Raw genomic sequence first — 11,752 nt, 5'->3', positions numbered from 1 at the left:
CCTGATCACTCGAGGGCTCACTCGGGATCCTCCACCCCTGGGCTTCCCATTGTCTGAGCAATTGAGTTAATCCCTTTAGATCCGCCCAACGGGGAGTGCAAAGTTTAATGGACCCAGCCCAGGAGTGATCACCAGTCAAATCACTGAGTTCAGCTGTGGCGTATTACTGTTTCCATCCAGATGGTGTCACTGTTGGGCTGAATAGTGACTACAGTCCTAGAGGATGGATTGCAGCAACTAGATCCATCCACACGCCAGGCTTCAGTGGGGATTTTCCTCCTCTCTCTACAGACTGGAGGGGCTGCCACAGGATACTCCCCAGCGAGTAGGGGCACTCACATCTTTACAGGCAGTGGCTGGCAGACAAGGTGATCCTGTGCCACAAATAGGCATGCCATTTGGTCAAAGTGGGAGTTCAAGGCACGGCAGAGATGGGTCCAAAAAAAACATTCCAAGCCCACCCCTTTGATAGGAAGGGCAGTTCTTTACCATAATATGCTGTTCCTTCGTGAGAGTCTCTACCTGGAGGACCCCTGTGTACACTGCTAGGAGCTGTTGCTCTGTGCAGGTATATCGGGGTTTCTGTCCCCTTCCGGAGCTGGGACAAAAGTCCTAAGGGCACTCTCTCCTTCCACTGTCTCTGCCACAGTGGCCGACCCACACCTTCCGGAGTCACAGACACAGCTAACGCAATGGCAGCCCTGCCTGGCAGTGCCCAGAGCTTTAATCTGCTCCATTGGTACTTTTGTCTTCTCAGAGGCGGCTCGCTGCTCTGCTCCCCAGTCCCACTGTGCCCCCCCCCCGCGCCCCTTTTTTTAACTAGGAGGCATAAGGGACAGAGGCACTGTACCAGGTGGGGAATAAAACTCCTCCCAAAGCCCCAGGTCCCTATAATGGCTCACACCTCTTACATGTTCTTAAGGGTTAGATAGGCTTGCACTTGATCTATCACAGCTTCCGGGACAGCATGTGTCTTATCTGACCATAGGACTCCTAAAAACTTTATGACAGTGCCCGGGCCTTAAATTTTCTGTGGGTTCATCTCCCATTTTATCCTTCGCAGATGTTGCAGCGCAGTCTGCAGAGTGTCCTGCTGCAGAAGCAAGTCTTCGCATGTTAACATCAGGTCATCAATGCAACGGCCTGTTTTACTGACGTGGGGAAGGATAGCAGAAACAGGTCTCAGGCTGGCATTTCATGACGTATCGTAGAGCCGTGCAGGTAGCCTTGCGGGGGGCACTTGGAAAATTCACATGCCCCTCTCATGCGAAGCCAAATTGATCTTGTGACTCAGTGGCCAGGAGTTTACTAAAATAAGCATTTGCTAAGTCTAGTACAATCTGGTACACTCCTAGGACCATGGCCAAGCTATCTAAAATGGTGGCAATATCAGACGCAGCCGTACGGATGGGAGTACCACCTTGTTCAATTCTCGGTAGTCCGTGGTCACCTGCCATGAGCCATCTGCATTTTTTCTAGCCATACTGCGTTGTTGGAAGCACTGACGGCAGGGTGTACAGTACCCATTCAATGTAGTTCTGGGATAGTTTCTCGCATTTTCTTATGCACACCCCCCGGCAATATTTTTATTTACCTGTTTGCTGATTTACTTATTTTTTATTTGTTTTTATTTTCCCTGTTTTGTTTCATTTGGGGTTTTTTTATTTTGTTTTCCATTTACTTTCCCCCAGGCAATTTATATAATTCGACAATTACCATTGTTTTGGGGGCAGTAGACTTACTGGTCCTCAGCTGGTGTTTCCCCTTAGCACTGATTTGATTATTCTAAGTTAGAGGTTTACAGAGTTTGACTTCATTGGGTATTAACGCCCAATATGTTCTCTGGTTCTGGAGAGCTAAGAACCTCATACTCTCAGAGAGCGGGAGTAAAATGCCCAAATTTCAGTGTTGAAGGGACCTCCCTGATTATAACTTCTGCCCTCTGTAACCAGCAACGGCACTGAGGGGGCCAGAAAACTTCTCAGGGTAATCATGCGTTAGAGAGCATTTGACCCCAGTCTCCCTGGAGAGCAGCACCTTTCATTTCTGGGAGACCAGCGAGCAGTGCTCTCAACGTGAGGCCTCTGATCACCTCCAGTGGCCCTCACCTGGAGGCATTTTTGGCCTGCATCTTACACCTGGGGTATGGAAGGCACCCAACCCAAATAGGACTGTATCCCTAAGGCTTTCTACATGCCAAACACAGCACTGGGTTGTCAGTCTATATTTTCAGGTGGGAGCACGCTATAGCAATGGGATCAAACCATATCCTTTGCTTCTGGGTTACTTTTATCAGACCCTTTACATTCAGCTGGGGTGGTCTTCTGCTTTCCAGTTCCCTCTCTGTCTCCAGTCTTTCCCATAGTCTATACCCATTCTCAGGATTTGTCAGTTTTCTCAGATTAACAATGGATTTGCCTAATGTCTTATCCTACAGCTGGGCTCATATAGATATTGGTATCCCGTAGATGCTGGGGACAGATTTGAATATCTTGCCTTTTTAAATTTTATTTTATTTTTTTTATTTTTAGATAGAGGGGAAGAGAGGGAGAAGGAAAGGGAGAGAAACATCAATGTGTGAGAGATACATCGATTGCCTCTAGCACGTCCCCAACTGGGGACCGGGCCTACAACCGAGGCATGTGCCCTGACTGGGAATCAACCAGTGACCCTTTGGTTCTCAGTCCACTGAGCCACACCTGCCAGGGCATTTTCCAACTTTCTAATTCAAGCTTCAGCATCTAGTAGAGCATCAGTGAACAACTGAACTGATCACAATAGTGGCCAGCTCACTGCAGCAGCCATTCCTTTCCCTTTCAGTCACAGAGCAGAATGTGCTGTTCTTCAAGCAAGTACATTAGACCGGCCAGCCTTTTCAGCGTACTCCCTTACTCAGGACGCAGACCATAAGCATGTAGAACGTGGGCCACTCCTTCCCACAAAGAGGTCAGTGACCAGTTTTGGATTTACCCTACTTAACCTCCTTCCCAAGACTCACTTTTTAAAATATATTTTATTGATTATGCTATTACAGTTGTCCCATTTCCCCCCTTCATTCCCCTCTACCCTGCACACCCTCTCCCACCCACATTTCCCCTTTTTAGTTTATGTCCATGTGTCATGAGTTCTTTAGCTTCTGCCTTTCCCATATTATTCTTGCCCTCCCCCTGTCTGTTTTCTACCTACTGTCTATGCTACTTATTCTCTGTACCATTTCCCCCTCTCTCCTCCTCCCACTCCTCTGTTGCTAACCTTCCATGTGATCTCCATTTCTGTGGTTCTGTTCCTGTTCTAGTTGTTTGCTTAGTTTGCTTTTGTTTTTATTTTAGGCGTGGTTGTTAATAATTGTGAGTTTGCTGTCATTTTATGTACATGTTTTTTATCTTCTTTTTCTTTTTTTTTAAGATTTTATTTATTTATTTTTAGAGAGGGAGGGAGGGAGAGAAACATTGAAGTGTGGTTGCCTCTTCAGCACCCCCCTACTGGGGACCTGGCCAACAACCCAGGCATGTGCCCTGACTGGGAATCAGAACCAGTGACCTTTGGTTTGCAGGCAGGCACTCAATCCACTGAGCCACACCAGCTAGGGCTATCTTCTTTTTCTTAGATAAGTCCAAGACTCATTTTTTTTGGTCTCTTGGCTGGCTAGCCAATTGTTAGTACTCAAACTTGGTCATTTCCCCCATGAAATCTGAAACTGGCCCCCATCCGTGGTGGTTAAAAAGAAACCCAAGAAAAAGGCGGACCACTCCAGATTGGTGGGTGGCAGCTTTAATAAGCAAGGGAATTTACATATAAGCACTGTCTTAAGTGGCAACAAGATAAGTAGATCTGTATATTCATCTGCCAGAATCTTAAACGTTTATATAGAAACTTTAACTGGGTTCAGTCACATATACTGTAAAATGGTCTCAGTAATGCATTGCTCTTTCAAGGCTGCATCCTTGAAAACGGCCCCCACTCTGGGAACGGTGGTGCATTCCCTGGACAGGGGAGGACAGGAGGAACCTCTGGTTCCCTGGGTCCAGCCTAGGGTCCTCTCCAAGAGTTTCTCCAACTCTATCTTCTTCCATTCTCATATAATCTTTTCCTATTTATCTTTTTGTTTCCTAAATATAAAACTAAGACACTGTCCTTTGGGGAATTAAAAATCCCAAAAGTCGATAAAACCCACCTATGAGTTTATCACCTAGAGACGATCCTATTAGTTTGGTTGCCTTCCTTCTAGGCTACTTTTAAAACTAGATCAATACTATCTGAATCATTTGCTTCTCTTTTCTTCTTTTTTTCTTTTGAGAGTACATTTATTAAAGCTGGGGATAGTGAAAGAGGGGAGTATTAGGATAGAAGAAGCCACAGAAGAGAGACTGGGCGGGACTGCTTTGGCTCTGGAGAAACGTCATAGAAAACAAATGAGTGGGAAGGGCTGCAGCCAGCTCACTGGAGAGTCAGAGAAAAGGGGCCTTGGAGGCAGGTTCCGGGGCCAGCCTGGGATGAGCCGGCACTGCGTACTGTTCCCCTGGTCACAGTGTGTGGGGTCCCTCAGGGTTTAGGGCAGGTACACCTGGTAGCCTGAGAGGGGAAAAGGTGCGGGCGAAATCCCGAAAGGGAGAGCACGCCTGTTTCTTTCCTTTTAAATAAATTACAAATGTAGAACAGTTTCAAATTATGTAGTGCTTAAAAACACTTTAATGACTGCAGACTATATCATCTATAAAGGTGTAATTTTTACATTTATTGATTTAAATCTCTAGATGTAAGATATAGCATAACATTTTTGAAATTATTTTTCATATTGTTCCATGGAAAGTATTTAAAAGTTTATTCTCTAACTAGCAATGTATAAACTCAGGGTTTTTTTTAAGTTGTACTATAATTTTTTTTTAAGATTTTATTTATTTATCTTTAGAGGGGAAGGGAAGGAGAGAGGGAGAGAAATATCAATGTATGCTTGCCTCTCATGGGTCCCTTTCTGGGAACTGGCCTGCAACCCAGGCAAGTGCCCTGACTGGGAGTCGAAACTTGATCCCTTAGTTCACAGGCCCGTGCTCAATCCACTGAGCTACACTAGCCAGGGCAAATTGTACTATAATTTTAGTAATCATTGACAATATTAGCCAAGCTTCTTGAAAGATCTTCCACCTAGTAACTGAAATAATAGCAGATCTCAAATTCAAAATCAGGTCTGAGTAACCTCAAAGCTAGCACATGCCTTTCCAGGTAACCCAAAACCGTATGGCACTACCTAAATTTGTAGGAATGAGGGTGAAAGAATGGGACGACTAATGTGAAGAAATTGTAAGAGGAATACAGAATCCTCAAAGATTCAGATATCTACTGTGACCACAGGATACTTTTTGTCTATAATCTTTGACATTTTGGAGGGCAGTCACCATCCAGAAGAGGGGTAAAGATCTTAAGAAAAGAATAATTCCTTTAAAAATAGTGAGGCCCTGACTGGTGTAGCTCAGTGGATTTACTGTGGGCTGAGAACCAAAGGGTCACTGGTTCGATTCCCAGTCAGGGCACATGCCTGAGTTGCGGGCCAGGTCCCCAGCAAGGGGCACACCAGAGGCAACCAGCAACCACACACTGATGTTTCTCTCCCTCTCTTTCTCCTTCCCTTTCTTTCCCTCTTTTTCTCCTCCCCTTCCCCTCTCTCTAAAAATGAATAAATGAAATCTTTAAGAAAATAAAATAAAGCCCTGGCTGGCGTTCAGTGGATTGAGCGCGGGCCTGAGAACCAAACAACCACGGCCATTTCCCAGAAGGGGATGCACAAGAGGCAACCATACATTAATATTTCTCTCCCTTTCTCCTTCCCTTCCCCTCTAAAGATAAATAAATAAAAATTAAAAATAAAATAAAATAAAAATAAATGGAGTGGGCAATAAATACAAGTCAAGGAAAAGGCGATGGGGAAAGGGAGACAGAATGCTAGAACAGATGGAGACACGTGGTACCCCGGCCAGGGGCCAGGGCTTTAGGAGACTCAGTGACTAAAACGTGTGGTGGTATCCTCAGTGGGATTCTGCAACAGAAAGCGGAAACTAGAGATGTCAGCCTTCCTAGCCAGAGGCAGCAGGCGGCAGACAAGCGGAACTCAAACGCTCGCGTGCCCCTGGTTTTGGGCCGCCGGGCACAGGTCGCAGCGCACCCCCAGAGGTGCCCTGCCCGGCGGGTCCCGCCCACGGGGGTGGGGGGCATACCGAGAGGGGGAACTGTCCAGACAGTGAGCCAACCTGGGCTGCAATGGTCTGAAGGCCGCATTTGAGGCTACATGACTATGGCGCCTGCTTCTGGGCCCCAGGGATGCTAGGATGGGCACCCGTCCACCCAGGTATGCGTGAAGGGGTGAAGTGCGTGTTTGACTTCTGCCTGTGCACGCACGCTGCCTCTTTGTTCATTGCTGCCAGTTAGTTCATTGTTGAGACCACCATCTCTTTTCCTTCCTCAACTCTCCAAGGCATAATGGCCACTAGAGCTAGCCTGGAATGGTATACTATATACCGTGACATCTGGAGAATTGACTAAGTCTGGTATTTCATCCCCAGTAAAAAGTAAAGGTTTTCTTTCAATTGGTTTCCATGTTGCAATTGCTGTTACATCTCTCTATGGTTGACTTTAAATCAAAACAACATATGCGCATCCCCAGTGTAAACTTACATGTCTAGATTAATAAGGAACAAAGTGCTACCTACAAGAGTACCGGGCCTTCCTTCCCATTCATACGAACACCACCCTTATTATGCCATTGCTAGAATATCGCAAAAGAGGTGGTGGGGGACATTGTCATGCTAGTGAGCAGATGACTCTGTCTTTCTTCAATATTTCAGTGTTTCTTCATATTATTGTTTATTTAATTATATTGGATCGATTATTCTATTACACTTGTCCTTCTTTATTCTTGTAATAAAAAGTCTTGACATTTAAAAATGGATGAAAACTTAGAAAATATGAATAAAGTATGGATTGTAATTAGTAACAGTGTATCAATATTGGTTTTTCATTGTGACGGCTGTGCCCTACTGATGTAAGATGTTAACAATAAGAGGAACTAGGTGTGGAGTATATGAGAACTCTGCGTACTATCTTTTCAATTTTTCTGTAAATCTTTTTAAAATTTGTATTTATTTTTTTAGACAGAGGGAAAAGGAGGGAGAAAGAGGAAGAGAGAAATGTATGGGAGAGAAACATAGATTTGTTGCCTCTCACGTACCCCAGTGGGGACCTGGCCCACAACCCAGGTATGTGCCGTGACCAGGAACCACACCGGCCACCCTTCAGTCTGCAGGCCAGCACTCAGTCCACCAAGCCACACCAGCCAGGACTTTCTGTATATCTTAAACTATTCTGAAAACAGTTATTTTTTTCAGTTACCAATAAATAAATAAATAAGTTAGATCTAGAATAGTATTTACTTGTTTGCTAATATTGAATAACATTGAAGGTGAATAAGTTTCTAATGTATTTTTTTAAGATTTTATTATTTACTTTTGGAGAGAGGGCCAGGAAGGGAGGAAGAGAAGCAGAGAATCGTCAATGTGAGGGAGAAACACTGGGGACTGAACCGTCAACCTGGGCACCTGTCCTGACTGGGAATGAAACTAATGACCTTTCCCTCTGCAGAACCATGCCCACCAGCTGAACCACACCAGTCAGGGCGAATTTGTTTTTAAAGATCAAGAAAAACTAACAAATCCAAATCATAAGAACTTTGTCAATAACAAATGCCAAATTCAACAAACTAAATAAATCAAATGCCTCTGTCAATGCCTAGGTGTTAACTCTCTCTTTCATTTATTGGTGATGTACCTAACAGCTAAATCAGTCAGGTTTCTATCATGAAAACAGAACCAGCAAGAGACATATAGATATATTCATTTAGATATGGTATTTATTTCAAGGAATTGGCTTAAATGATTGTGGGAAGTAGCAAATTCAAAATCCATAGGGCAGCTTAGCTGGCTATAAACTCTCAGGCTCCAGCTCCAGTTGCCACACACAGATGGGATTTCTTCCACAAGAAAACCTTGGTTTTGCTTAAGGCCTTTTGACTCATTGGGTGAAGCCCACTTAGATTATTAAAGATAATGTCCTTTTCTTAAAGTCAGCTGATGTAGATGTTAACTACATTTACAAAATACTTTTACAACATACACCTCCAATAGTCTAAAATTACAACTAAAATATAGAACAGCCATCACTCAGAACCAGCAGAAACAGAGTTGAACGGAAGTCTGACAACCATGGAATTAAAGAAACCACATCCATCCAGACCAATAGGAGGGCTGATCCCACAGCTGCATGTGGTAGAAAAAATTCAGGAGGAATAACTTGGGAGTGAGGAGTCCCAGCCCCCCAACCCAGGGTTCCAGTGTCAGGAAGATAAATCCCTATAACTTTTGGCTACACAAACCAGCGGGAATTGAGTCGGTGGAAGAAACTGCTGGAGCCCTGTGCAGTTCCTCTTATAGAATTCATGCACCAACTCAGACTTGCTCCCTCTGAGCTCCAGCACCAGGGTAGCAGCTGAAAGGCACAAGTGGTGTACAGGGAGAAACTAAAGTGTATGGCAGCAAGGCAAGCAGAAGCCATTGTCTCTTTTCTAAACCCTCCCCCCACAGAGCTACAGAGCCAGCAGGCTGGTGCCATATCAGAGACTCCATGAGTCTGGCTAACACTGTTTTCACTGCCCTAGGAATCCCCACAGACTCTGCCCCACCCAATTTACAGGCCTGCCTAAACTTCTTTTCCATATGAATGGCTCATCTTGGCTCATGCTTTGCAGCTTCCTAAATTCTCTCAAACAGGCAACGGCTGGCTTCAGTGACCCCCCCACCCCCCACCCCAGGCCCAGCAGTAGCAGCAGCTGGCCTAGATTTACAGCTTGGCTTTGCCTGGGAATTTCCAAGCCCCGCTCAAGCAGCAGCCATCTCAGATAGCTTTATGGCTCAGGCAGAGTGGCCCCAGGCAAAATACAGGTGGGGCCTGACCTTGGCCTGCACCACCTGGGAAACCCCAGGGCCAAGTAACCACTGGACAGCTACAGACCACAATGCAGCACCGCCACCCTGCCCCTGCACAGCTGATCCTCCATGGATGGTGAAGGTTGGTGGTAAGTGGTCATAGCCAATCCTTGCAGCTGACTGTCCTGGGTAAATCCCTCCCATTGATCTGCCAACAGCAACCAAGACTCAACTACAAAAGGAGGATGTACTAAGCCCACATGAAGGGTAGACCTCAACTACCCAGCTTGGGTGATAGGGTAGGCTGTGCTGCTGGACCCTAAAGGACACTTACGTTAGGCTATGCTACCAAGACAGGAAGTCATAGCAGCTCTCCCTGATATATAGAAACAAATACAAGGAGTCTGCCAAAATGAGGAGACAAAGAAACATGGCCCAAATGAAAGACCAAGTCAACGCTCTAGAAAAAGAGCTAAACAAAATGGAGATAAGCAATCTACTAGATACAGAGTTCAAAACATTGTTTATAAGGATGCTCAGGGAACTTAGTGAGGACCTCAACAGCATAAAAAAGACTCAGTCAGAAACAAAGGATACACTAATTGTAATAAAGAACTATTTACAGGGAAACAACAGTAGAGAGAATGAAGCCAAGAATCTAATCAATGAATTGGAACATAAGGAACCAAAAGACAACCAATTGGAACAATAAGAGGGGTCCTGGCTGTTGTGGCTTAGTGGATTGAGTGCCAGTCTGTGAACCCAAGGGTCATCAGTTCAATTCCCAGTCAGGTCACATGCCTGGGTTGTGGACCAGCTCCCCAGTGGGAGGGTACAAGAGGCAACCACACGTTGATGTTTCTCTCCCTCTCTTTCTCCCTCCATTTCCCCTCTCTAAAAATTAATAAAATCTTTTTTTTTAAAAAAGAACAAGAGAGAAAAAGAATCCAAACAAATGAGGATATTATAAGCAGCCTCTGAATCAGCTTCAAGAAGTCCAACATTCACATCCTAGGGATGCCAGAATAAGAGAAAGAACAAGAAATTGGAAATCTACTTGAAAAAATAATGAAAGAAAACTTCCCTAGTTTTGTGAAGAAAATAGACATGCAAGTCCAGCAAAGCACAGAGAATCCCAATTGTGTGGATGACAAAGGCCCACTCCAAGACACACCATAATTAAAATGCCAACAACTAAAGATAAAGAAGATCTTGGCCCTGGCTGGTGTAGCTCAGTGGATTGAGCACAGGCCTGTGAACCAGAAGGTTGCTGGTTCAATTCCCAGTCAGGGCACATGCCTGTCTCTCTCCTTTCCTTCTCCTGTGTCTAAAAATAAATAAATAAAATCTTTAAAAAAAATAAAGAAGATCTTAGTAGTAGCAAAAGAAGTTAGTTATCTACAGGGGAATTCCCATAAGACTGTCAGCTGATTTTGCAAAAAAAACTTTGCAGACTAGAAGAAATTGGTAAGAAATATTCAAAGTTATGAAAAGCAAGGGACTACAGCCAGGATTGCTCTCCCCAGCAAAGCTATTATTTAGAATCAAAGGGCAGATAAACAGGTTTTCAGTCAAGAAAAAATGAAAGTAGTTCATCTTACCAAACCATTAGTATAAGAAATGTTAAAGGGACTTATTTAATTTATTATTTATTAATTAGTTGTTCATTTTTAGAGAAAATGAGGGGGGAAGGGAAGGAAAAGGAGAGGGAGAGAAAGATCGATGTGTTAGAGAAACATCAGTTGTCTGTCATGTGCTCCCAAATGGGGACCTGCCCCATAACCCAGGTTCGTGTCCTGACCAGGATTCAAACCATCAACCTTTTGGATTGTAGGCCTATGCTCAGTTCACTGAGCCACACCAACTAGGGCTTAAAGGGACTTATTTAAGAAAAAGAAAGTCAAAAGTGTAAACAATAGAATAGCAAATAAAAACCCATATCTACCAACAATTGAATCTAAAAAATAAACTAACCAAACAAGAACAGAGCCCTCGCTGGTGTAGCTCAGTGGATGAGCACGGGCCTTCGAACCACATGATTGCGGTTTGATTCCCAGTCAGAGCACATGCCTGGGTTGCAGGCCAGTTCCCAGCAGGGGACTCATGAGAGGCAACCATACATTGATGTTTCTCTCCTTCTCTCCTTCCCTTCCTCTCTAAAGATAAATAAATAAAATATTTTTTAAAAACTTTTAAAATAAAAAAGAAGAAGAAGAAGAACAAAGTCATGGATTTGAAAAACATTTTGATGCTTGCCAGATGGGAGGGGAATGAGGAAGAATGGCTGAAGAGGTGAGGGGATTAAGAAGTACAAATAGGTATTACAGAATAGCCATGGGGATGTGAAGTACAGCATAGGAAATGGAGCAGCCAAAAAACTTAAATGCATGGCCCATGGACATGAACTACAGTGAAGAGTGTTGCCTGAGGGAGTGGGGGGTTCTGGGTGGAGAGGAGGCAAAGAGGGAAAAATCAGGACAACTTTAATAGCATAATCAATAAAATATAATTTTTTAAAACTTTGTGATTGGCCTGGGCTGATGTGGCTCAGTGGATTGAGTTCTGGCCTGCAAATCAAAAGGTCTCTGGTTCTATTCCCAGTCAGGACATATGACTGGGTTGCAGGCCAGGTCCCCAGTAGGGGGCACTCAAGAGGCGACCACACAGGATGTTTCTATTTTTCCTTCCCTTCCCCTCTCTCTGAAAATAAATAAATAAAATCTTAAAAAATATATAAAAATAATAAAAAATAAACATTGCCATATGCCCTCATCTTCTTGCTC

Source organism: Artibeus jamaicensis, unplaced genomic scaffold (assembly GCF_021234435.1).
Source record: "Artibeus jamaicensis isolate MK-2021 breed Jamaican fruit bat unplaced genomic scaffold, CSHL_Jam_final contig_233, whole genome shotgun sequence".
Taxonomy (NCBI): domain Eukaryota; kingdom Metazoa; phylum Chordata; class Mammalia; order Chiroptera; family Phyllostomidae; genus Artibeus; species Artibeus jamaicensis.
The sequence above is the reverse complement of the archived record's forward strand: the minus strand, read 5'-3'. Positions refer to the sequence as shown.